The sequence below is a fragment of the Argopecten irradians genome, chromosome 2, assembly GCF_041381155.1.
Source record: "Argopecten irradians isolate NY chromosome 2, Ai_NY, whole genome shotgun sequence".
NCBI lineage: Eukaryota > Metazoa > Mollusca > Bivalvia > Pectinida > Pectinidae > Argopecten > Argopecten irradians.
Genome location: NC_091135.1, coordinates 43988195 through 44010365, shown reverse-complemented (window position 1 = coordinate 44010365; position 22171 = coordinate 43988195). Strand labels below are relative to the sequence as shown.

The 22171-nt window shown below is 37.5% G+C and overlaps 1 protein-coding gene across 1 annotated transcript in view; it reads right to left on the bottom strand.

Annotated features, from left to right (window-relative positions):
* LOC138315619 (ATP-dependent RNA helicase DDX1-like) overlaps nt 1-22171 on the bottom strand; it is a 293511-nt gene that overhangs the window by 177009 nt on the left and 94331 nt on the right. The gene's annotated exons all lie outside the window — the stretch shown is intronic.

Below are 22171 nucleotides of genomic sequence, written 5' to 3'. Positions count from 1 at the left end.
CCAGGAAATGTTGTCTTGTGGTAAAGCATCAATAAAGTGAAATAAAACCAAATTTTACGATAATTGGCTGACTTTGCACGACCCTGATCGTCAGAAATGGCAAGAAATTTCATAAACGTTGGGACGAAATGTAATCAATCCGTGACCTATCTGTCTGAACATCTCGATCAGATGAACTTGTTCAAAGGAAATATGGTTTATGACTAATTTGGAGAATTTCACAGGAACCTTAAATATCTGAACTAAGGTAAAAAAAATCCAATACAAATTTGATAATGGGATTGATAGGATTTTTATAGAGGCAATGAAAAGTACTGATGTGCAGGCCACTAATTGAATAGTGGTGTAGATAACAGGCAATCCCTGAGAACGTGTAGGAGCTGACATGATCTGGTGCAAGACCTAGAGTACATGTATGATCTGAAATATTGACGTTGAGGTTTTGAATATAGTGTTCATCTAACTTCAAGGATTAGATGTGTTAATATTTTATATGGAAATTATTTTATTATTTTGTGTAGACTTACATAAAAAAGTCGTTAAAGACATTGAAATTTATAATGCTCTTATTAAACCTTCCCTGTTAAATTGAGAGAGAGTTAGTATGATAAATGGTAGGAAGCAGGGCAGGATGTTACCAGAACAGACACGTGTAATAAAATCATACTTATACATTGTGCCTATGTATTTCATGTTGAAGACCTTCAAAGGGAGAGATTTCAGCTTGTTTCAAGTCCATTACAAAACTAAAAAATATCATAAATTGTATTTAAGTGTAGAAAACAGTTCATGAAAAATATATATATATATCAATAACTTTCTTCAAATTGGGTTTTTTTCTTGAAAGTAACAAATTACAACACAACAAATTGGATCTGAAAAGAAGATCTTGTGTTGGCTTAAAAGTGTGATAAGACATTTGCACCAAGAAAATTACTATTCTAGAAAAGCAAGAGCACTAAATTGGAATTCATTATCTGACAAAATAAGTTAATTAAACAGCTATCCCATCATTTCTCCTTAACTCTGATCTATCTATGGAAAATCACAGTGATAAAGAATTACATGAAAAAAATTGAAGACATTGCAAAACGCGAAAAGCAACATGACTCCATACTTCACAGGTTTTTATATCAAATTTGAAAAATGTACATGTCAATAACTTACATAGTAAATAAATGATGTTTGTTTATTAGTCTGCGCCCCACTTTTTAGGCACTAAAGAACACAGATGTAAGACATCTGGTAACACCAGAGAGGACTACATTTTAACAATTCGTCTGCTCCCAGACAATAGCCCATAAATGATGAAGGTCGTAACATCCAGACATGTGGGCATTTCCCCAGCTATGGTATGAGAAATGTATTGTAATATCTTTCTCCCTAGATGTTAAATGTCACAAGATCAGATCTTATGTGTGTTATTTTTTGGTAAAATGACTTCCTTCTTGTAGATTAAAAGGCAATAGATCTTTGATGTAGAACTACAGAAATTCTTTTAGACTGATAGACTGGTTTCACTGTTTTAGGCTTTGAATTTGTCTATTGGCCTTTAAGATAATATTTTAACCAATTATCAGAATAGATTAATATTATAGCATAAGATTAGTCATACTATCAGAAGACACATTCAATGCTTTGGACTATTTAGAACCTCACAAGATGATCTGATGGTTTGGTGTGAAGGCACTAGTAGGTTTTTTTAATGCTGAGAAACAGGCCAGTCTGTGAGGTAATCACCAGCTACTGCTAGCAGACATGTCACAAACTTGTTGATCAAAGTACTAAAAGGCCAAGAAAATATCAACCATTCGACATAAAATATATTAAATCATATTAGAAATAATATGCCAAATCACTAACACTACAGAAAATAAACTAAGTAGAAATCTAAATATGATGTAGCTTGATTAACATATTGAAGAATATCAAACAAAAACAAAGGATTCTTTAATTAGGCTAGATTGCAATTTTACAACGTTTAAAATTTTGCCACAGTATTGTTTCTGAATCCATGCCCCTTCATCATTATAACAAGAGTTTGTCACTGTCACCTTGTAGCATTTTCGTCACACCAAGGATTTTCTAAGAAAAAAAACAACCACTGCTTCATTGTAGCAGTGTGCTGCTCTCATAGACCAGGACACGGACTGGATTTGTTGGACAGTAAAACAGGAAATCAATACAGTGGTTAGTAGCGAACAGCAAACATAGCTCGACAACAACTTAATGTTTATGATCACAGCCAATGTATAATCGGAATAACTACTTCCTGAAAACCAGGAATTATACACTTTATTGGGCTGAATTCTAGCCCGAAAGAAATTAATAAAGCATAAAAGTAAAAAGAGTCACAGACCATGCCGAAAGGTTTACTTGGAGATCTCAACATTTGTATCATTTTTATCACTCTAAGATCTAATGTCTAAGCTATATTGCTACTAATAGCGTATGAGATGGACATTATGCCTTGGCAGTCACGTAAACAGGTATGACTATATGTGTAAAGTGGCATGTTTTTGCATTGTTTCGTGACCAATCAATTGATAATTTGAGTCATTTTAGGATCTATTGATTGTAAACACAACAATTTCATATACCATAATCATTTTATTGATGTAAAACCGCGTCACCAAATGGCAATCAACATTGCATGATTTTCATACATGACAATGGATAATTAAAATGTTTATGTGTATGCTAATGTTTTAAACATCTTTTTGTTTTTTTTCAAACAGTACACAAGAGACATAAATTTTGATACAGTGCAGATTTTGTAGAATAGCCTTATCTGTTTTCATGACACTATGCATATGGTCCAATTCAAAGTTGAAAGCTCCTAAACAAATAGTTGTGTGCAGTTTTATCAATAGAACCTATACATAATAAAAAGTGTTTGATGGTGGCTGAAATGCAATGTTCAAACTTTTAGGATTTTCTGTGAAAAAATGATAATGAAGACATTCCCGCCCCCACTCTACACATCAGGATGTGAATAAATAGAGAACAATATGGGATTATGGACAGTTATAGGCAACACAATATACAGTATAACCCCTATAACTTGAACCCACATTCCTCAAATAACCCCCCATTTTTCTAACTGATCACATGGTCCCGAACATCTCCCTATATATTTCATGTAACAAAACCCGGCTAGCTCAAACAGCTATTGGTCGAAAACCTGGCTTTATTCCTCGAGAAATTGCTCATTTTCATGTAATACATTTTCTTTTTAATTTGATATTACTATCAAAAACCACTTTCATAAATATTCAAAATGCTGAAAATCGGGTGATTAAATATCAAAATACAATGTTTGTCATAGTTTGAGAGCAGACATTTTGACTGTTGATAATGAATCCTGGTCAACCTCAGATGAGACAAATACCCTGTATAATCTTCAAACTGTTCGTCTTATCCTCTACTGTTTGATTTGAAAGGGTTTTACTGTTAGCCATTGTGCCACACACTCCATTCCATTTCTCACCATCCACTCCATTCCATTTCTCACCATCCACTCCATTCCATTTCTCATCACCCACTCCCTTCCATTTTTCATCATCCACTCCCTTCCATTTCTCGCCATCCACTCCCTTCCATTCATCACCCACTCACTTCCATTTCTCATCACCCACTCCCTTCCATTTCTCATCACCCATGGACCCTTCCATTTCTCGCCACCCACTCCCTTCCATTTCTCATCACCCACTCCCTTCAATTTCTCATCATCCACTCCCTTCAATTTCTTGCCACTCACTCTCTTTCATTTTTCATCACCCACTCCCTCAAATTTCTCAACATCCACTCCCTTCCATTTCTCATCATCCACTCCTTTCAATTTCTCGCCATCCACCCCCTTCCATTTCTCATCACCCACTCCCTTCGATTTCTCGCCATCCACTCCCTTCCATTTCTCATCATCCACTCCCTACCATTTCTCAACACCCATTCCCTTTCATTTCTCGCCATCCACTCCCTTCCATTTCTCATCACCCACTCCCTTCCATTTCTCATCACCCACTCCCTTCCATTTCTCATCACCCACTCCCTTCCATTTCTCATCACCCACTCCCTTCCATTTTTCATCATCCACTCCCTTCCATTTCTCGCCATCCACTCCCTTCCATTCATCACCCACTCACTTCCATTTCTCATCACCCACTCCCTTCCATTTCTCATCACCCATGGACCCTTCCATTTCTCGCCACCCACTCCCTTCCATTTCTCATCACCCATTCCCTTCCATTTCTCGCCATCCACTCCCCTCCATTTCTCATCACCCACTCCCTTTTATTTCTCATCATCCACTCCCCTCCATTTCTCATCACCCACTCCCTTCAATTTCTCATCATCCACTCCCCTCCATTTCTCATCACCCACTCCCTTCCATTTCTCATCATCCATTCCCTTCCATTTCTCATCACCCACTCCCTTCCATTTCTCATCACTCACTCCCTTCCATTTCTCATCACCCATTCCCTTCCATTTCTCGCCACCCACTCCCTTCCATTTCTCATCACCCACTCCCTTCCATTTCTCATCATCCACTCCCTTCCATTTCTTGCCACTCACTCCCTTCCATTTCTCGAACAAATTGCAGATAAATTAGATATATTTTCTGATCTTATTATCAGTATATCTTTACAAAGACTCCTTTGAGAATTTAACATTTGATAACAAACATTCAAATTAAATATACCATATCATTATTGCATCAAATCTAATATTACTTCTTCATTGGTTTATTTTCTCCATAAGAAGTAATAACACTGGCATCTGAACTTTTAAACTAAAGTGCAAATCAATTCATCTGGCTGATGATCAAGAAAAATGAAATCATGCAAACTACATGCATTATTTATTGAACTTAATTCACTATTGATCAGAATGCCTGTGGGAAATCAACCGTTTCTTCCTTGTTATTTGTATTCTTCAAAATAACTGCCGACTAAGCATTATGTGGAATTCACAGCTCTAATAATTAATCAAATGAAAGTTTTGTGTTTAAATTATCAACAAACCCTTTTTTCAATTCTACTAATACCTGCTGCTAAATAAAGCAATTATTTCTCCTATTCCTCGCCTTTTGTATTTTATTGTCACTTTCTATTTCATCCCCACACATTTGTATTTTATTGTCACTTTCTATTTCATCCCCATACATTTGTATTTTATTGTCACTTTCTATTTCATCCCCATACATTTGTATTTTATTGTCACTTTCTATTTCATCCCCATACATTTGTATTTTATTGTCACTTTCTATTTCATCCCCACACATTTGTATTTTATTGTCACTTTCTATTTCATCCCCATACATTTGTATTTTATTGTCACTTTCTATTTCATCCCCATACATTTGTATTTTATTGTCACTTTCTATTTCATCCCCATACATTTGTATTTTATTGTCACTTTCTATTTCATCCCCATACATTTGTATTTTATTGTCACTTTCTATTTCATCCCCATACATTTGTATTTTATTGTCACTTTCTATTTCATCCCCATACATTTGTATTTTATTGTCACTTTCTATTTCATCCCCATACATTTGTATTTTATTGTCACTTTCTATTTCATCCCCATACATTTGTATTTTTCTTTTTTTTTATTGTCACTTTCTATTTCATCCCCATACATTTGTATTTTATTGTCACTTTCTATTTCATCCCCATACATTTGTATTTTATTGTCACTTTCTATTTAATCCCCATACATTTGTATTTTATTGTCACTTTCTATTTCATCCCCACACATTTGTATTTTATTGTCACTTTCTATTTCATCCCCATACATTTGTATTTTATTGTCACTTTCTATTTCATCCCCATACATTTGTATTTTATTGTCACTTTCTATTTCATCCCCATACATTTGTATTTTATTGTCACTTTCTATTTCATCCCCATACATTTGTATTTTTCTGATTGCCTTTACGAAAACTCATAATATGGTTTTAAAGAAAAGCTTTTAGATAGAAACAATTTAATCCTTGAAGCAGAGGGTGACAGTAACGAAAATAAATCATCAGAGTTAAAGGTGAAGACCACATAGGGAGTGTAAGTAAGGAAAACAATTTTTGATTACCATTGGGTGATGCAACAAATTTGGATCCATTACATTGACAGTTAAGTGTACAGTAGCTAAATTTCACAGTGTAAAATTTCACGATTTATTGTTTTGGAATTTTCGGGTGGTTTATTTTTGTGAATTATCTGTCTAGCCTTTTAAAGTACAATTCTTATAAAAGGCTATAATACGTAAAACCATGATTTTGATAAATTTCGTGGTGGTACCATTTCGCGATTTTGGATGGACTCACAAATTTAGCACAAATTAAACCCTCGTGAATATTAGCAACTATATACAGTAATACTATTTGTTCGATCCTTTCTCGAGCATAAAACTCAAAACCAAAAACAGAAAAACCTTATTATCAATCAAACAAGAGGCCCAGAGGGCCTGTATCGCTCACCTGGTTTGTAATATCAAGTCATGTTCTGAATACAGGTTCATTGTTTCTTTTCTGAAGGAATTCGAATATTTACCTCTTATTTCCCTATTTGGCCCCGCCCCTCCTGCCCCCGGGGGGTCAGAGCCAAAATTTAAACAAGTTCTGTTCCCCTTCCCCCAAGGATGTTTGAGGCCAAATTTGGTTATAATCCATGTAGAACTCTAGGACAAGTATCGATTTATGGCCTTCGGGCCAGGTGAGCTAAAAATGCATAAACATAATTATTCGAAAAACAATACAAGTTTTTAATCTAATCAGATATCAATCACAAAAACCTTCTGCAGCATTCATTTGAAATGTTATCAGGATTGCCATCAAGATAAATCAACAAATAAAATCTACAGATAATACCGATTAAGTTTAAAAAAATTTTTGCACAGATCACTACAAGTCAACCGATCTAATCAAATTGAAACATTATAACTAAAACCACAAAACATTTAACGAATGTTAAAACCACCCCAAACAAACATGTTCTGCTGTACATGCAATAGGCAGTGAATAAAAAAAGTTTCATTAGATCTCTTAGAAACTCTGATAAAAAAAAAAAAAAAGAATTACAAATCTAGCAAACATCCAAATGCCTATAGCTATAGATTCTTTGATAACGACCAATTTTATTACATCTCCACAGTTATGTTAAGTTAAACTTATCACCAAATCGATACTGAATCGGCCTTAAGGCACACATTATTCAGGATCTACACAACCGTACACAACTCTTAAAACAGGTCGCAAAGACAAAAACAGCAATTCCCTTTCAACCAAATTTTCGAAACGTTACAATTTTCCTGCCAAGAGAAATGTATGTGTATGTCAGTTTTCAATTCTACCAAGTGTAACCATCTTGTTAAAGGTTTATTTGAATATAACATTGATAAATCTTTCGACCGAGTGACGTGGCGTCTGGCGGCTTCCAGTATCGCCTATACTTATATCAATTTGGACTTCTGTAATGGGTATTATACACTACGTCAGCGTCATCTAAAAGTATGTCTGTGTCTTTGATTCAACATCGGGTAAACCAACAATCTTCCTCTTTAAACTGCAATTTTTAATCCATATCTTGGCATATTGGAAGAAATTTCTAGCTGTATTGAAGGAACAGTTTAGATATATGAAACACACATTTTATGAAATATATGTTTTAAATGGAACACACAGATATTGGAACTGAAAAGCAATCTTAATTAAATTAAGCACTTTTTGCATGAAAGGACTGTATATGAATTTTGCATGATAGAATTATACATGTCAATTTACGGTATTCTAGGAAGCTATTGTACCAAACCCCTCTATGGACAACACCATATACTGATACCTGTTATTCCTTGATTTTGCACAAAAATGTTTTATAACACCCTTTATTGAAAGCAAGGACATATGTGAGAAGGATATCTCACACTGGGTTTTGGGAAAGTACAAGGCAGGAGCTTTTGTGTTTGTGAACTGACCATGACACTGATTTTCCTTTGATATATAGGCAAATAACATTTCAGAGCTTAGGCAACTGGATGATAATAAATGGAATTGCCATATTGGGTCTCTTAATTGACCTCTTGAAATTGAAAATCCTTTAAATATTTATGTTATCCAAACCAAGTGACTTTGTAAAAAGATCAAGGCTATTGATGATGGAGATCAATTGCCCATAATCTCTGCAATATTATAATGAGCGAAACTCAATTCATTTCTCTGCATTGGTACCAAGATTTTAGTAATATTTGACCTCAAAGTGACATTGGCTTAAGGACATGTACTGTTTTTCATTAACATGGACATGTGTATCTATGTCTCCATATTGATATTCTGTATCTAACAGAGTTGTCTGCCCTTGTGGGTAGCTCTTGATTGCAACATTATGTGTTTGCGTGGGTTACATCATACTCTTCAGAAAAACAGCACAAGTTTTGCTAAAAATGAATGACATCACAATGGATATCTATATCTTTGCAAAGATGGAATAATTGTTGACAACACAATTTGCCTATGCATATATCTGTCATGTTCTAACACAGAAAATCTTTTGAATAATTAATAAACTATCATACTGTTTTACATAAGATTTCCATCCCTATCGAGATGAATGACACAAACCCACAGTTCTGATGACAATTGGTTATTGTGGATTAATTTGTGGATTTAATGGATCAAAAGAGCGACGTCATATAGAAATTTGATATTTGCAGTCCTGCGTCTTTCGACAACACAGAACCACACAATTCCCTCATAATGACATCAGATGAACACAGAGAAAATTGTCAAAAGCCTGACTACTTGACACAGGCTAGATAAAGACATATGGAACAATCAATTTTCTGTCTTTTGGAATGTCATGTACAATATTTTAGGATGCGTGATTTTGTAAATGATCAATAGATGCAACAAAAGCGAATTCACATCCAAATGAGGAGAATGCTTTTCTAACACATATATCTTGGTGAAAATTAGATTACTGCTACAAAACCTGAAATGGCTCATCGATGGTTCAATGGTTTATCAGGCTGAGTTGGTCTGTAAATAATAGAACCCTCCATACAGATCTCTGTGGAATCTGTGTTGTTAAACAGGTCAAGGTTAATGGTGACATAATGGTCTTCCTTCCTCATTTCCTTTGACAGAATTTTTTCAAACACATAATTTTGTGTTTTATTTTTCTGGGTTTTCATTTCATTTTTTTTCCCCAAAGATTTATCTGCAAAGGATTAAAGATTCTAAACTTACTTCGAAAATATTAATAATGTACAAACTTTACACAAGGCCAAGAAATTTGAGCTGCAATCTCAAGTCTTCTTCATCGTATTGTGTTTCTTCACTTAAAGCTGAATTAAAAATAAATACCGATGAAGAAAAAAAGTTTTTAAAGGCTGCCTGTTGTTTTTTTATTGTTGTCTTAGCAGCTTCTGCCTTTAACAAATATCTTTATCATTCGAACCCCAGGGGTACAGTCAACAGCTTCTAGAACCCCTTACCTTAGAACTGAAGAGCAGGTATGTATGGTGGTGAAATGCTATTGGCAAACCTATAGAGAGCATGGCTTGGTAATCAAACAACTGACATGTAGCTCGTGAAAACCATTCTACTTTTGGTTGTTTAACTTGGCCTGTGTGGTGCAGAAGGTCCAAATATGAAAGGGTTAACTAACCGAGGTTCTGGGATAGAATGCACTGCATTGTGGTGTTGTGATAATCAATGTTATATGACAGGTGACTATGCTGGCCAGTGCCAGTTTAACTACTACATTCATGTATACTGTATTTGCATATATAACAAAGTTATCTCCCTTGTGATTTGTACTAATTGTTACATCATGTATTTTAGAGAGTAACGTCAGTACTCAGTTTTCAGAAGAATGAAATGATTAATTAAATTTCATCAAATGTCTCAATCGAAACTAAGTGCCTGCAAAACAGCTATTAGAAAGACAGTATAGGCATTTTGAAGAGTTGTCAGAGACAGTTCATAGTTTTCATAAGGAATGAACTAATTTAATTTCATCCGATGTCTCAATCGAATCTTCCTTGCAGTTATATGCAAAGACATTATAGGTATTTTGAGGAATTGATATGAGAGACATGCTTTGTAAATGTATATTATGTGTGAGCTACATGGATCTATCGTTTCAATCATGTATGAGGCAGTTGAAGAGCATTTGGATGCTAAAGACAAAGCCTTATAAGCATCAGATGATGGTGCAAACAAAAAGATAATAATGCATTTTGATATAAATGTGTCTGGTATAGATTTTAGCCATCCTCAATCACTTCCTTATCTCTAAAATTTACAGGGCTGAAGCCTTTCATCACCTGCTGCATCCAATGTACAATTTGGTTACAGAAATTCTATCGTCGTTCAACACCTAATGATTACTGCTTTATTGCGATACTTGTCCTCGACTGAATTCTATTTTACATGACAGCCAGTGTGAGTTATATTTCAGCAGTTTAGTGTCTGTCTCGGGAAAAATGCATATAACCGAAATTCTCCCTATGGAACAAATGGCTATTGATGGAGATCATGCAATATTCATTTATTCAAAGTAAACTGATATTTGTTAACTCATAAGGCAAAACAAATAAGGAAAATACATTTTATGTTTCACTTCAAATAAACATAAATCAGTTTTGCAAACCCCTTTGAAATTTCATTGTTTTGTTTTAATTATTTCTATATCAATATTTTAAATATAATTACATCATGTTAGTTTGATGTAAACCGTAAACATGTTTTGCCAACTAAGAATCATTCAATGGCCTGAATTGAATACAAATGCTGATCGCTTTCACAGAAGATATTTCCAAACTATTTTGTATATTCACATTGTATAACATTCCTGTGATACAAAGCAAAAATGAAGGAAAACAAGAAATAGATAAATTTCTCATCCTAATTACATATCAAAGTAAATTGTGAGGGGATGGGACAGGTATGGGAACACTATATTCCCCACCTCCTCCTCATTGTCATGGCAACGTGTACATTAATCTATCTAATTTTAAACAATAGAAAACTTAAGCTGTCAAGCAGTATGTATAAAAGCTGTTAAAGTCAAAACCATGACATTTTGTGCCGCACAAGTATACTGGAAAGCATCTTGTAAGTGACAGCATATGAATGGTTGTAATTGCCCAACTATATATAAATACAGGCCTGTCTGCATTGACAATCAATGTCATTCAGAGACCAGTGTAACCCACCAACAAAACCCTATATATAAATACAGGCCTGTCTGCATTGACAATCAATGTCATTCAGAGAGACCAGTGTAACCCACCAAAAAAACCCTATATATAAATACAGGCCTGTCTGCATTGACAATCAATGTCATTCAGAGACCAGTGTAACCCACCAACAAACCCTATATATAAATACAGGCCTGTCTGCATTGACAATCAATGTCATTCAGAGACCAGTGTAACCCACCAACAAACCCTAATATAAATACAGGCCTGTCTGCATTGACAATCAATGTCATTCAGAGACCAGTGTAACCCACCAACAAACCCTATATATAAATACAGGCCTGTCTGCATTGACAATCAATGTCATTCAGAGACCAGTGTAACCCACCAACAAACCCTATTATAAATACAGGCCTGTCTGCATTGACAATCAATGTCATTCAGAGACCAGTGTAACCCACCAACAAACCCTATATATAAATACAGGCCTGTCTGCATTGACAATCAATGTCATTCAGAGACCAGTGTAACCCACCAACAAACCCTATATATAAATACAGGCCTGTCTGCATTGACAATCAATGTCATTCAGAGACCAGTGTAACCCACCAACAAACCCTATTATAAATACAGGCCTGTCTGCATTGACAATCAATGTCATTCAGAGACCAGTGTAACCCACCAACAAACCCTATATATAAATACAGGCCTGTCTGCATTGACAATCAATGTCATTCAGAGACCAGTGTAACCCACCAACAAACCCTATATATAAATACAGGCCTGTCTGCATTGACAATCAATGTCATTCAGAGACCAGTGTAACCCACCAACAAACCCTATATATAAATACAGGCCTGTCTGCATTGACAATCAATGTCATTCAGAGACCAGTGTAACCCACCAACAAACCCTATATATAAATACAGGCCTGTCTGCATTGACAATCAATGTCATTCAGAGACCAGTGTAACCCACCAACAAACCCTATTATATAAATACAGGCCTGTCTGCATTGACAATCAATGTCATTCAGAGACCAGTGTAACCCACCAACAAACCCTATATATAAATACAGGCCTGTCTGCATTGACAATCAATGTCATTCAGAGACCAGTGTAACCCACCAACAAACCCTATATAAAATACAGGCCTGTCTGCATTGACAATCAATGTCATTCAGAGACCAGTGTAACCCACCAACAAACCCTATATATAAATACAGGCCTGTCTGCATTGACAATCAATGTCATTCAGAGACCAGTGTAACCCACCAACAAACCCTATATAATAAATACAGGCCTGTCTGCATTGACAATCAATGTCATTCAGAGACCAGTGTAACCCACCAACAAACCCTATATATAAATACAGGCCTGTCTGCATTGACAATCAATGTCATTCAGAGACCAGTGTAACCCACCAACAAACCCTATATATAAATACAGGCCTGTCTGCATTGACAATCATGTCATTCAGAGACCAGTGTAACCACCACAACAACCCTATATATAAATACAGGCCTGTCTGCATTGACAATCAATGTCATTCAGAGACCAGTGTAACCCACCAACAAACCCTATATATAAATACAGGCCTGTCTGCATTGACAATCAATGTCATTCAGAGACCAGTGTAACCCACCAACAAACCCTATATATAAATACAGGCCTGTCTGCATTGACAATCAATGTCATTCAGAGACCAGTGTAACCCACCAACAAACCCTATGTATAAATACAGGCCTGTCTGCATTGACAATCAATGTCATTCAGAGACCAGTGTAACCCACCAACAAACCCTATGTATAAATACAGGCCTGTCTGCATTGACAATCAATGTCATTCAGAGACCAGTGTAACCCACCAACAAACCCTATATATAAATACAGGCCTGTCTGCATTGACAATCAATGTCATTCAGAGACCAGTGTAACCCACCAACAAACCCTATATATAAATACAGGCCTGTCTGCATTGACAATCAATGTCATTCAGAGACCAGTGTAACCCACCAACAAACCCTATGTATAAATACAGGCCTGTCTGCATTGACAATCAATGTCATTCAGAGACCAGTGTAACCCACCAACAAACCCTATGTATAAATACAGGCCTGTCTGCATTGACAATCAATGTCATTCAGAGACCAGTGTAACCCACCAACAAACCCTACATATAAATACAGGCCTGTCTGCATTGACAATCAATGTCATTCAGAGACCAGTGTAACCCACCAACAAACCCTATGTATAAATACAGGCCTGTCTGCATTGACAATCAATGTCATTCAGAGACCAGTGTAACCCACCAACAAACCCTACATATAAATACAGGCCTGTCTGCATTGACAATCAATGTCATTCAGAGACCAGTGTAACCCACCAACAAATCCTATATATAAATACAGGCCTGTCTGCATTGACAATCAATGTCATTCAGAGACCAGTGTAACCCACCAACAAAACCCTACATATAAATACAGGCCTGTCTGCATTGACAATCAATGTCATTCAGAGACCAGTGTAACCCACCAACAAACCCTATATATAAATACAGGCCTGTCTGCATTGACAATCAATGTCATTCAGAGACCAGTGTAACCCACCAACAAAACCCTACATATAAATACAGGCCTGTCTGCATTGACAATCAATGTCATTCAGAGACCAGTGTAACCCACCAACAAAACCCTACATATAAATACAGGCCTGTCTGCATTGACAATCAATGTCATTCAGAGACCAGTGTAACCCACCAACAAACCCTATATATAAATACAGGCCTGTCTGCATTGACAATCAATGTCATTCAGAGACCAGTGTAACCCACCAACAAACCCTATATATAAATACAGGCCTGTCTGCATTGACAATCAATGTCATTCAGAGACCAGTGTAACCCACCAACAAATCCTATATATAAATACAGGCCTGTCTGCATTGACAATCAATGTCATTCAGAGACCAGTGTAACCCACCAACAAAACCCTACATATAAATACAGGCCTGTCTGCATTGACAATCAATGTCATTCAGAGACCAGTGTAACCCACCAACAAACCCTATATATAAATACAGGCCTGTCTGCATTGACAATCAATGTCATTCAGAGACCAGTGTAACCAACCAACAAATCCTATATATAAATACAGGCCTGTCTGCATTGACAATCAATGTCATTCAGAGACCAGTGTAACCCACCAACAAACCCTATGTAATAAATACAGGCCTGTCTGCATTGACAATCAATGTCATTCAGAGACCAGTGTAACCCACCAACAAACCCTATATATAAATACAGGCCTGTCTGCATTGACAATCAATGTCATTCAGAGACCAGTGTAACCCACCAACAAAACCCTATATATAAATACAGGCCTGTCTGCATTGACAATCAATGTCATTCAGAGACCAGTGTAACCCACCAACAAAACCCTATATATAAATACAGGCCTGTCTGCATTGACAATCAATGTCATTCAGAGACCAGTGTAACCCACCAACAAACCCTATATATAAATACAGGCCTGTCTTCATTGACAATCATTGTCATTCAGAGACCAGTGTAACCCACCAACAAACCCTATATATAAATACAGGCCTGTCTGCATTGACAATCAATGTCATTCAGAGACCAGTGTAACCCACCAACAAACCCTATATATAAATACAGGCCTGTCTGCATTGACAATCAATGTCATTCAGAGACCAGTGTAACCCACCAACAAACTCTATATATAAATACAGGCCTGTCTGCATTGACAATCAATGTCATTCAGAGACCAGTGTAACCCACCAACAAACCCTATATATAAATACAGGCCTGTCTGCATTGACAATCAATGTCATTCAGAGACCAGTGTAACCCACCAACAAACCCTATATATAAATACAGGCCTGTCTGCATTGACAATCAATGTCATTCAGAGACCAGTGTAACCCACCAACAAACCCTATATATAAATACAGGCCTGTCTGCATTGACAATCAATGTCATTCAGAGACCAGTGTAACCCACCAACAAACCCTACATATAAATACAGGCCTGTCTGCATTGACAATCAATGTCATTCAGAGACCAGTGTAACCCACCAACAAACCCTATATATAAATACAGGCCTGTCTGCATTGACAATCAATGTCATTCAGAGACCAGTGTAACCCACCAACAAACCCTATATATAAATACAGGCCTGTCTGCATTGACAATCAATGTCATTCAGAGACCAGTGTAACCCACCAACAAACCCTATATATAAATACAGGCCTGTCTGCATTGACAATCAATGTCATTCAGAGACCAGTGTAACCCACCAACAAACCCTATATATAAATACAGGCCTGTCTGCATTGACAATCAATGTCATTCAGAGACCAGTGTAACCCACCAACAAAACCCTATTATAAATACAGGCCTGTCTGCATTGACAATCAATGTCATTCAGAGACCAGTGTAACCCACCAACAAACCCTATATATAAATACAGGCCTGTCTGCATTGACAATCAATGTCATTCAGAGACCAGTGTAACCCACCAACAAACCCTATATATAAATACAGGCCTGTCTGCATTGACAATCAATGTCATTCAGAGACCAGTGTAACCCACCAACAAACCCTATATATAAATACAGGCCTGTCTGCATTGACAATCAATGTCATTCAGAGACCAGTGTAACCCACCAACAAACCCTATATATAAATACAGGCCTGTCTGCATTGACAATCAATGTCATTCAGAGACCAGTGTAACCCACCAACAAACCCTATATAAAATACAGGCCTGTCTGCATTGACAATCAATGTCATTCAGAGACCAGTGTAACCCACCAACAAACCCTATATATAAATACAGGCCTGTCTGCATTGACAATCAATGTCATTCAGAGACCAGTGTAACCCACCAACAAACCCTATATATAAATACAGGCCTGTCTGCATTGACAATCAATGTCATTCAGAGACCAGTGTAACCCACCAACAAACCCTATATATAAATACAGGCCTGTCTGCATTGACAATCAATGTCATTCAGAGACCAGTGTAACCCACCAACAAACCCTATATATAAATACAGGCCTGTCTGCATTGACAATCAATGTCATTCAGAGACCAGTGTAACCCACCAACAAACCCTATATATAAATACAGGCCTGTCTGCATTGACAATCAATGTCATTCAGAGACCAGTGTAACCCACCAACAAACCCTATATATAAATACAGGCCTGTCTGCATTGACAATCAATGTCATTCAGAGACCAGTGTAACCCACCAACAAACCCTATATATAAATACAGGCCTGTCTGCATTGACAATCAATGTCATTCAGAGACCAGTGTAACCCACCAACAAACCCTATATATAAATACAGGCCTGTCTGCATTGACAATCAATGTCATTCAGAGACCAGTGTAACCCACCAACAAACCCTATATATAAATACAGGCCTGTCTGCATTGACAATCAATGTCATTCAGAGACCAGTGTAACCCACCAACAAACCCTATATATAAATACAGGCCTGTCTGCATTGACAATCAATGTCATTCAGAGACCAGTGTAACCCACCAACAAACCCTATATATAAATACAGGCCTGTCTGCATTGACAATCAATGTCATTCAGAGACCAGTGTAACCCACCAACAAACCCTATATATAAATACAGGCCTGTCTGCATTGACAATCAATGTCATTCAGAGACCAGTGTAACCCACCAACAAACCCTATATATAAATACAGGCCTGTCTGCATTGACAATCAATGTCATTCAGAGACCAGTGTAACCCACCAACAAACCCTATATATAAATACAGGCCTGTCTGCATTGACAATCAATGTCATTCAGAGACCAGTGTAACCCCCCAACAAACTCTATATATCAATACAGGCCTGTCTGCATTGACAATCAATGTCATTCAGAGACCAGTGTAACCCACCAACAAACCCTATATATAAATACAGGCCTGTCTGCATTGACAATCAATGTCATTCAGAGACCAGTGTAACCCACCAACAAACCCTATATATAAATACAGGCCTGTCTGCATTGACAATCAATGTCATTCAGAGACCAGTGTAACCCACCAACAAACCCTATATATAAATACAGGCCTGTCTGCATTGACAATCAATGTCATTCAGAGACCAGTGTAACCCACCAACAAACCCTATATATAAATACAGGCCTGTCTGCATTGACAATCAATGTCATTCAGAGACCAGTGTAACCCACCAACAAACCTATATATAAATACAGGCCTGTCTGCATTGACAATCAATGTCATTCAGAGACCAGTGTAACCCACCAACAAAACCCTATATATAAATACAGGCCTGTCTGCATTGACAATCAATGTCATTCAGAGACCAGTGTAACCCACCAACAAACCCTATATATAAATACAGGCCTGTCTGCATTGACAATCAATGTCATTCAGAGACCAGTGTAACCCACCAACAAACCCTATATATAAATACAGGCCTGTCTGCATTGACAATCAATGTCATTCAGAGACCAGTGTAACCCACCAACAAACCCTATATATAATACAGGCCTGTCTGCATTGACAATCAATGTCATTCAGAGACCAGTGTAACCCACCAACAAACCCTATATATAAATACAGGCCTGTCTGCATTGACAATCAATGTCATTCAGAGACCAGTGTAACCCACCAACAAACCTATATATAAATACAGGCCTGTCTGCATTGACAATCAATGTCATTCAGAGACCAGTGTAACCCACCAACAAACCCTATATATAAATACAGGCCTGTCTGCATTGACAATCAATGTCATTCAGAGACCAGTGTAACCCACCAACAAACCCTATATATAAATACAGGCCTGTCTGCATTGACAATCAATGTCATTCAGAGACCAGTGTAACCCACCAACAAACCCTATATATAAATACAGGCCTGTCTGCATTGACAATCAATGTCATTCAGAGACCAGTGTAACCCACCAACAAACCCTATATATAAATACAGGCCTGTCTGCATTGACAATCAATGTCATTCAGAGACCAGTGTAACCCACCAACAAACCCTATATATAAATACAGGCCTGTCTGCATTGACAATCAATGTCATTCAGAGACCAGTGTAACCCACCAACAAACCCTATATATAAATACAGGCCTGTCTGCATTGACAATCAATGTCATTCAGAGACATGTAACCACAACAACCCTATAATGTCTGCATTGACAATCATGTCTTCGAATGTCATTCAGAGACCAGTGTAACCCACCACAAACCCTCCTTGTGGTAATGACTAAATCACCTTTTCAAAGTAAATGGCATCAATGTATCCTTTGAGGATTAAAAATATCCTGGTGAGACCAAAATAGCAGGATTCAACCCTGATCGTCTTACTTCATATGTTTCAATATTGATTTTAAAATTTTATTTTGACTTGCTGGGACTGCATTATACAAAAAGATGGCTTTGTAATCTTTACAAATCTTTAAAGCTTTGTGCACAGAAGCTGTAAAGACATAACAAGAGGCCCATGGGCCTTAACGGTCACCTGAGATAGAATATATAATGAAACAAATAATGAAACAAATTAAAGACATATAAACACTATATGCTGGGCCTTGAGGTTGGTCAGTGATTTATAAATTTGACTTTTTAGACTATAAAGAGTATTTGCTTCCATCAAACCTGTGAACTTAGAGGTATTTTTTGAAATTTTAATCATTTTGACCCTGTTTGGTCCTGCCTCTCTGGTCCCCTAAGGGGTCATCGAGGACGGATATGGATGTTAAAATGCTATATCCTAGGCTAATAATTCTAATCAAGTTTGACTAATTTCCTTTGAAAATTGGGCAAATAATGTTCACAAATATGTTTTTCCTATATAAATTAAAGTAAACTTGACCCCCTCCCCAGGGGGTAATGTGAGACCCCAAGGTCATATAATTCACAATTTTTATAAAACACCTTAAGACCTTTCCATCTATAATTATTTGTTTTTGTTTCTACTATTTCCAGAATTTTACAAGATTTTTGAAGTTTTAGCCTATTTGACCCTTTTTTAGCCCCGCCCCTCTGCCCCCAGGAGGTTGGCCAGGACCAACGTGGATGTGATATTAAAATGCTATCTCAGGCTAATAATTCTAACCAAGTTTGACTCATTTCCTATGAAAATTGAGCAAAAAATGCTCATTAATGTGTTTTTCCTATATAAACTATAGTAAACTTGACCCCCTCCCCAAGGGGAAACATGAGACCCCAGGGTCATATAATTAACAATTTTTATAAAACAAACTTTAAGACCTTTTCATCTGTAATGTGTATTTGATTCTACCATATCCAGAATTTTAGAATAATATTTTTGAAGTTTTAGCCTGTTTGACCTTTTTTGGCCCCGCCCCTCTGCCCCAGGGGGTCAGATTGGACCAATATTGATATGATGTTAAAATGCTATCTCAGGCTAATAATTCTAACCAAGTTTGACTCGTTTCCAATAACAAGAGGCCCAGAGGGCCTGTATCGCTCACCTGGTTTGTAATGCCAAGTAATGTTCTGAATACAGGTTCATTGTTTCTTTTCTGAAGGAATCTTAATATTAACCTCTAAATCCCCTATTGGGCCCCACCCCTCCTTCCCCAGGGGGTCAGAGCCAAAATTTATACAAGTTCTGTTCCCCTTCCCCCAAGGATGTTAATGGCCAAATTTGGTCACAATCCAAGCAAAACTCTAGGACAAGTAGCGATTTATAGGATTTACCTTTATTTCCCCTATTGGGCCCCACCCGTTCTGCCCCCGGGGGGCCAGAGCCAAAATTTATACAAGTTCTGTTTCCCTTCCAAAAAGGATTATTTATGGCCAAATTTGGTTACATTCCATGCAGAACTCTATGACTAGTAGCGATTTAAAGGATTTACCTTTATTTCCCCTATTGGGCGCCCCCCCCCTCTCCTGCCCCCGGAGGGTCAGAGCCAAAATTTATACAAGTTCTGTTCTCCTACCCCCAAGGATGTTTATGGCCAAATTTGGTTACAATCCATGCAGAACTCTAGGACAAGTACCGATTTTTAGGATTTACTTATAATTCCCCTATTGGGCCCCGCCCTTCTGCCCCCCGGGACCAGAGCCAAAATTTATACAAACTCAGTTCATATTCTCCCAAGGATATTTCTGGCCAAATTTGGTTACATTCCATGCAGAACTCTGACTAGTAGCGATTTAAAGGATTTACCTCTATTTCCCCTATTGGGCCCCGCCCCTCTTGCCCTTGGGGGATCAGAGCCAAAATTTATACAAGTTCTGTTCCCTTTCCCCCAAGGATGTTTGTGGCTAATTTTGGTTACAATCCAAGCAGAACTCTAGGACAAGTAGGGTTTTAAAGGATTTACCTCTATTTCCCCTATTGGACCCTGCCCCTCCTACCCCCGGGGGGTCAGAGCCAAAATTTATACAAGCTCTGTTCCCCCTCCCCCAAGGATGTTTGTGGCCAAATTTGGTTACAATCCATGCAGAACTCTAGGACGCGATTTATAGGATTTCCTTTATTTCCCCTATTGGGCCCCACCCCTCCTGCCCCCGGGGGGGTCAGAGCCAAAATTTATACAAGTTCTTTTACCCCTCCCCAAGGATGCTTGTGGCCAAATTTGGTTACAATCCATGCAAAACTCTATGACTAGTAGCGATTTAAAGGAAATGTTGACGGACAGACGGACGGACGGACGGACGACGGACGACGGACGCCGCGCCATGACATAAGCTCACCGGCCCTTCGGGCCAGGTGAGCTAAAAATTGAGCAAAAAATGCTCATAAATGTGTTTTCTCTATATAACCTATAGTAAATTTGACCCCCTCCCCAGGGGGAAACGTGAGACCCCAGGGTCATATAATTCACAATTTTCGTAAAGGACCTTAAGACCTTTCTATCTATGAAGAGTATTTGATTCTACCACATCTGTGAGTAGAGAAGAAGATTTTTGAAATTTTACTCAATTTTACCCCTTTTGGCCCCTCCCACAGCCCCCCGGGGGGTGGGGACCATATAATTCACAATTTTGATTGGCCTTATGCCTTAAAAGGTTTGTGCAAAATCTCACTGAAATTGCTTCAGCAGTTTTGGAGAAGAAGTCGAAAACGTAAATTGTTTACGGACATACGACGCACGACGGACGACGCACGACGACGGACAAAAGGCAATTAGAATAGGTCACTTGAGACTTCGTCTCAGGTGACCTAAAAATGCCTCCAAATGAAAATGGACCTCTACAAACATCATCAATTACCTTAAAATATATTTTGAAGATCATTTACCAAAATCACAATGGCTGCATTTAGGGCTGCCGCGGTTAACCGGTATATTGGGGTATTGCAATACACCACAAAAAATATTGTACTGCGATACAGTTTACCTGTACCGGTTTTTTTACGATATATTTTCTTAGTATTATAATTTCATTAATTTGATATAATTAAAACGTCCTGTCATTAAAACAAAACCAGCAAGTTGTTTTTGTTTTCCTTTCCGATAATATGAAGCCATGTGGGTACCCCTTTTGTTTTCATTCGATTCAGATGTCGGTCAAATGTTTGTAACTAACGTGTATAATGTTCAAATGATTCAAACATTTGCATGACGTTCAAAATAAACAATATGACATTAGGCTAGTTTCTGAAATATTATCAAGCTGATTCGCTCCATTAATAAACAAGAGGCCCAGAGTGTATTGCTCAACTGGTTTGTAATGCCAAGCAATGTTCTAAATACAGGTTCATTGTTTCTTTTCTGAAGGAATTCGAATATTTACCTCTAATTCTCCTATTGGGCCCCATACCTCCTGCCCCCGGGGGGTCAGAGCCAAAATTTATACAAGTTCTGTTCCCCTTCCCCCATGGATGTTTGTGGCTAAATTTGGTTACAATCCATGCAGAACTCTAGGACAAGTAGCGATTTATAGGATTTACCTCTATTTCACCTATTGGGCAC